The sequence below is a fragment of the Leptonychotes weddellii genome, chromosome 16, assembly GCF_054177405.1.
Source record: "Leptonychotes weddellii isolate Sample4059 chromosome 16, ASM5417740v2, whole genome shotgun sequence".
NCBI classification, from domain to species: domain Eukaryota; kingdom Metazoa; phylum Chordata; class Mammalia; order Carnivora; family Phocidae; genus Leptonychotes; species Leptonychotes weddellii.
Genome location: NC_138384.1, coordinates 362,569 through 368,813, shown reverse-complemented (window position 1 = coordinate 368,813; position 6,245 = coordinate 362,569). Strand labels below are relative to the sequence as shown.

Genomic DNA, 6,245 nt, shown 5'->3' with positions numbered 1-6,245 from the left:
CACTTAGCACTTTCATCAGGTAAGTTCCTGGAAAATGTCTGCCATCATTGCTGTGGGTGTTTTTGCAGGGAAAACCTCAGAAGGGGCTGCGGGCTCAGCCGTGGTGACCCAGGAAAACTTCCCTGAGGAGGTGGCCTGATGGCCCAGTGGTCGGGGTGGCGTGGCCAGCGTGGCCTGCTGGCTCTGGCCACCGGATGCAATGCTGTGCTGAGCACTGAGAGCGGACACTCCCAGCATCTCCGTGGAGAACTCCGGTTCCCCCACGGACTGCGTTCAGCTCCCAGCAGACAGGCGTTGAGCGGCCTGGGCACAGGACGGGAGGGGAGGATGCCCAGCCAGCCGGGCAGGAGGCTGGCATTGGGGACCATCCGGGCTTCCACGGGCTTGGTGCCAGCTGAATGCTTCGCATCCCTGCACCACAGATGCGGGAAGCGCTGATGCCCCATTCGTTTCAGGTGAGAGGAAAGAGGCTTTGGGCTGGACCTTCCACCAGGGCGCCCGGCCTGGGGGTCTCAGGTGGGAGCTGACACCCTGCCTGGCCTCGGCTCACCCCTGAGGGCTGGTGAGTTTGCCTTCAGAAGGTGAAGCAGGGAGGCCGTGAGGCACCGCTTGGGGCCATACACCCTTCCCACAGCAGGGGCCTCGCTCGCAGTACCCCCAGGTCTCTCCTGGAGACTTGAACGTCAGAGAGAGGGGCATCTGGACCCCAGCAGGGTCTCCATCACACACTGACTGCACCTCGTCTGCTGCTGGGGCCGAATGCTGACGGGCCATGTGGACACTCGCCCCCAGTCCATGCCGGAGAAACAAGCCGACGCATCACCCTCCCCTGTGAGCCAACCTGCAGGGCAACCAGGGAGCGGAGGCAGCTCAGAAGGCTGTCAGTAGGAGAACGGAGCCATGAGTTGTGGAAAATCCACACAGTGCCGCTCTAGGAGCAGTTAAAGAACCCTGAGACCCTTAGTAAGACTGGGCAAAGAAGGCGGACATGAGGCAATTCCTACTGTGTGTGGTGCATTTACATGAAGTTCAGGGACGGGGGGTATGAGTGCTGGGAGCACGGGAACGACACGTCTTGTTCTGGGCAGTGTGTGTATATTTGTGTATGGAGGTTACATGTAAGGGACGAGGTGCCTCTCCCTGACGGCCACGGCCTGGCCCTGGGTGCCTGGCGGCCCCACCCCACCCCTCCAAGGCCCTGTCGGCCAGGTCACTGGACCCGCAGAGCCTGGACAGGAATCTATACTTCAGTTGTCCCCTGGGAACTTGGGGGAAAAGCCAGCGGTGGGTGCATTCCTGGCGATGCCAGGATGCCCTCCCGCCCGAAGCTTTGTGACAGCTCCCGGAGGCCTGGGGCCCCTGTGGGGACACTCGCGCCCTCGTCCCCCACTCACCTGTAGCAACAGTACCAGGAGGTGATGAGCGGAAGGTCCGGGAAACTGCCCAGACATGGTAAGTTACATCTGCTCAAGTATTGCATTGAAATGTAAAGAGTCCATAAATGGGCTTTGGTTTGATACCCTGTTTGCTTGCACCAGACACTCCCCGCCCCACTCTGCTCCAGGGATGGACTCAGGAGCCCAGTCAACACTCCCTGGAGTCCTGCCCTTGGGAAGGGGCCTGTTCTCATAACAGCAGGGGCTGCCGAATGGTCTCCGCGGTGAGTTACCACCAGCATCGCCTCACGGAACTGCCTCCTCCGTGTGTGGCGAGAACATTTAAGATCGACTCTCTCAGCGGCTTTCCGGGGGTGCATGCAGCTCTTTACCCAGAGGTAGGACTGCTGGATCTTATGGTATTTCTGTGTATTTCTTGAGGCCCCTCCATACTGTTTTCCAGAGTGACTGCACCAGTTTGCACTCCCACCAACAATGCACAAGGGTCCCCTTTCTCCACATCCTCAAAACACTCATTATTTCTACTTTTTTTAGGATGATGACCATCCTAATAGGTGTGAGATGGAACCTCACTGGTTTTGATTTGCACTTCCCTGTTGTCTGGTGATGTTGAGCATCTTTTCATGTACCTGTGGGCCTTTCATAGATCTTCTTTGGAGGAATTTCCATCCAGATCCTTTGTCCATTTTTAAATTGCATTATTTGTTTTTTTGCCATTTAGTTGTATGAGTTCTTTATATATTTTGTATACTAACCCCTCATCAGATAGATGGTTTGCAAATATTTTTTCCCCTTTTGTATGTTGTTTTTTAATTTTGTTAATTGTTTCTTTCACTGTGCAGAAGCTTTTTAGTTGGATGTGGTCCCACTGTTTATTTTTGCTTTTATTGCCTGGGCTTTTGATGTCAGATCCAAAAAATTGTTGCCAAGACTGATGTCAAGGAGATTTTCTCCTCCATTTTCTTCTATGAATTCTTTGGTTTCAGGTCTTACAAGTCTTTAATCCATTTTGAGTTAATTTTTGTGAGCAGTGTTAGTTGGGTTCCAGTTTCATTCTTCTGCATGTGGCTATCCAGTGTTCCCAAGACCATTTATGCAAGAGTCTGTCTGTCCCCATTATGCTCCCTCATCAAATATTAATTGACTGTATATACATCAGTTTATTTCTGGGCTCTTAATTCTGTTGCATTCATCTATGTGTCTGTTTTCATGCCGATATCACACAGTTTGATGACTAGAGCTTTGTAGTACAGTTTGAAATCAGGACATGTGGTGCCTCCAGCTTTGTTCTTCCTTCTCAGGGTTGCTGTGGTTACTCAGGACTTTCCTGGTTCCATATGAATTTCATTTATTTATTTTTAAGATTTTATTTATTTATTTGTCAGAGAGAGAGAGAGAGCACAAGCAGGGGGAACGGCAGGCAGGGGGAGAAGCAGGCTCCCCACCAGGCAAGGAGCTTGATGTACTCCTTGGACCAGGACCCCGAGATCACGACTTGAGCTGAAGGCAGATGCTTAACGACTGAGCCACCCAGGCATCCCAAATTTTATTTATTTATTTTTAAAGATTTTATTTATTTATTTATTTGACAGAGCACAAGCAGGGGCAGAGGGAGAGGGAGAAGCAGGCTCCCCACTGAGCAGGGAGCCCGATTTGGGACTTGATCCCAGGACCCCGAGATCATGACCCAAGCCAAAGGCAGATGCTTCATTGACTGAGCCACCCAGGGCACAGCTCCATATGAATTTTAGGATTGCTTTTTCTATGTTTGTGAAAAATGTCTTTGGGGTTTGATGGGAATTGCATTGAACCTGTAGATGGCTTGTGTAGGATGGACATCTGAACAGTATTACTTCTTCTAAACCATGAACGTGGGATATATTTCCATTTCTCTGTGTCTTCTATTACTTTCATCAACATCTCATAGTTTTCAGTGGTAACATGGCACTCAGAGATACCACCCCTAGTTCCCAGAACTTGTGAATGAAGGTAGTACATTACCTGCAGCAAAGAGATCCAGGTGGGCCCAATCAAATCATGCAAGCCCTTAAGAGAAAACTCAGTAGGAGGTGGAAGGAGCTGAGTGAGATGCAAAGCAGGAGAAGGAATCCACACATGGTTCCTGGCTTGAACATGAAGGAGCAAAGTGACAAGGATACTGGTGGCTTTGGGGAGTGGAAGGCTCCTGGCCAATAGCCAACAAAGAAATGGGACCTCACCCCACAATCACAGGGAGCTGAACTCTGCAAATAACCTGAGTGCTCCTGGAAGTGGATTCTTCCCTAGACCCTTGATTTTCATCTGTGAAACCTGCAGTAGGACCCATCTCCAGAACTGTGACAGAATAAAGTGCTGTTTTCAGTCTCTACAAGTGTGGTCATTTGTGATGGCAGCTATAGAAAACGAATGCATGTATCTTCACAATCATTTTGATTTTTTTTTTTAAAGTAGCCTAAAGCAGGGCTTGAACTCACAGCCCTAAGATTAAGACGTGAGCTGAGATCAAGAGTCCAACACTTAACCGACTAAGTCACCCAGGCGCTCCACAATCATTTTGATTTTTAATTCCTATGAATTTATTACCTATTCAAAACAACAACAAAAAATCAAACACAAAAATCAAAATTAAAGAAGGAATCCCTGTTCAGGGCTGGTAGACCCCCCATGAGCTGCCCCTCTAGGACCCAGCCTAGCACTGGGATCTCCATTTACTAGCTGGGACCACTTGAGCAAATCACTCAGCCCGCTCCATAGTGACTTCATTCTCTGGCGGGAACGGGCCACTCCTCCAGGGGCCTTGCAGGTCATGCAAACATTAAGGAGATGATGGGGTTGTCATGCTTACAGCAGGTCCCAGGATGAAATGTGTACTCTGTTGGCTACAGAAGAAAGTAAAATCAAATAAAGTATGGCCAGTAGCATCTGGGGACTAATAATAACTCGTCACATTATGTCTTCAGCTCTGAGGGCCCCTGAATGTTCTGCAGTTGGGTTATGGGAGGTTCTGGTTCTTTCTAGCAACCCTGCACCCACCACAGACTGGGAGGGCATCTTCCACTCCCCAGAACAGAGCCCAGCCAGCCAGATGGGAGGCTCTTGCTGGCAGTGAGCCGAACATACATTGGCTTCCAGCCTGGATGAAGGGGGCAGGGCTATTTTACAATTAATATACTAATTTAGTATTAATTAAAATATAACTGGGATGGTAGCAGTTTTAGATCAATATTTGCTCTGAACACTTTGAAGAGGCTATTCTATTGTCCCTGGATTCCATTGTTGTGGTTGAGAAGTCTGCTGTCAGCCTAATTATTCCTTTACAAACATGTCTCTGGATCTGTGGATTTGTGTCTTGCATCTCCCTGGGACATTCTCAGGGATTATGTCTTCAAAATTTTGCCTTTCTTCTATTCTATTATTTTCTTCTGGGACTCCTACTAAGTGGATGTTAGACCTCAATCTAGCCTTTAATTTTCCTCCTTTTAAAAAAAAAATTATCTATTGGAGAGAGAGAGAGCATGAGTAGGGAGCACAGGCAGAGGCAGAGAGAGAAGCAGACTCCCCGCTGAGCAGGGAGTCTGATGCGGGACTTGATCCCAGGACCCTGGGATCATGACCTGAGCTGAAGGCAGATGCTTAACTGACTGAGCCACCCAGGCACTCTAGCCTTTGATTTTCTTAACTTCTTCATAGTTTAGATCTCCTTTTGATGTCCATAGCTACTGCTCATAACAACCCATATTATTTATGTCTCACGTTTGAGGGTCTTGGATGGGCTCACTCACATACATCCATCACTGGGCATTTAGGTTGCTTCCATATTGTAGTTATTGTGAATAATGCTGCTATGAATATAGATGTACAAATATCTCTTTGAGACCCTGCTTTAAAGCCTTTTGGGTATATACCCAGAAGTGGAATTTCTGGGTCATGTGGTAGTTCTATTTTTAATTTTTTGAGGAACTTCCATAGTTTTTCACAGCAGCTACACCGTTTTACCTTCCTACCAGTAGTGCACAGGATTCCAATTTCTCCACATCCTCACCAACATTTGTTGTTTTCTGCTTTTTTGATAGTAGCCATCCTTACGGGTATGAGGTGGTGTCTTATTGTGGTTGTGATATGCGTTTCCCTAATGACTACTGATATTGAATATCTTTTCATGTGCTTATTGGCCATTTGTATACTTTATTTGGAGAAATGTCTATTCAGGTCCTTTGCCCATTTTTGAATCAGGTTGCTTTTTTTTTTTACGTTTTTGTTGTTATTGTTGAGTCTTAGGGGTTCTCTATATATGCTGGATATTAATCTCTTATCAGATATGTGATTTGCAAATATTTTCTCCTCTTCTGGAGGTTGCCTTTTTTACCCTGTTGTTAGTGTCTTTAATGCACAACATTCTTAAATTTTCATGAGTCCAGTTTTTCTATTTATGCCTATGTCTGTGGTGTCATATCCAGAAATCATTGCCAAATCTAATGTTGTGAAACTTGCCCTATGTTTTTTTCTAAGAGTTTTATAGTCTTAGGTTTTATATTTAGGTCTTCAATCCACTTTGAGTTAATCTTTGTATATGGTGTTTGGAAAGGATCCAATTCCATTCTCTTGCATGTGACTCTTTAATCTTCCCAGCACCATTTGTTGAAAAGACTGTCCTTTCCCCCACTGAATGGTCTTGGCACCTTCGACCAAGTGATTTGGCCACATGTGTGAGGATTTATTTCGGGGTTCTCAATTCTCTTCCTTTGGCCTATGCGTCTGTCTTTATAAGTAAGTTTTGAAGTCAAGAGGTGTGTTTTTTCTCCTTTCTCAAGATTGTATTGGCTATTTGGGTCCCTCACGATTCCATAT

General features: G+C 47.0%; 1 long non-coding RNA gene across 1 annotated transcript; it reads left to right on the top strand.

Moving 5' to 3' along the window:
* Positions 1–3,768, top strand: LOC115944823 (uncharacterized). Its single transcript, XR_004079325.2, has 2 exons — positions 1–1,452; positions 1,539–3,768. It is a non-coding gene; the product is annotated as an uncharacterized LOC115944823 (long non-coding RNA).
* Positions 3,769–6,245: the final 2,477 nt, after the last annotated feature.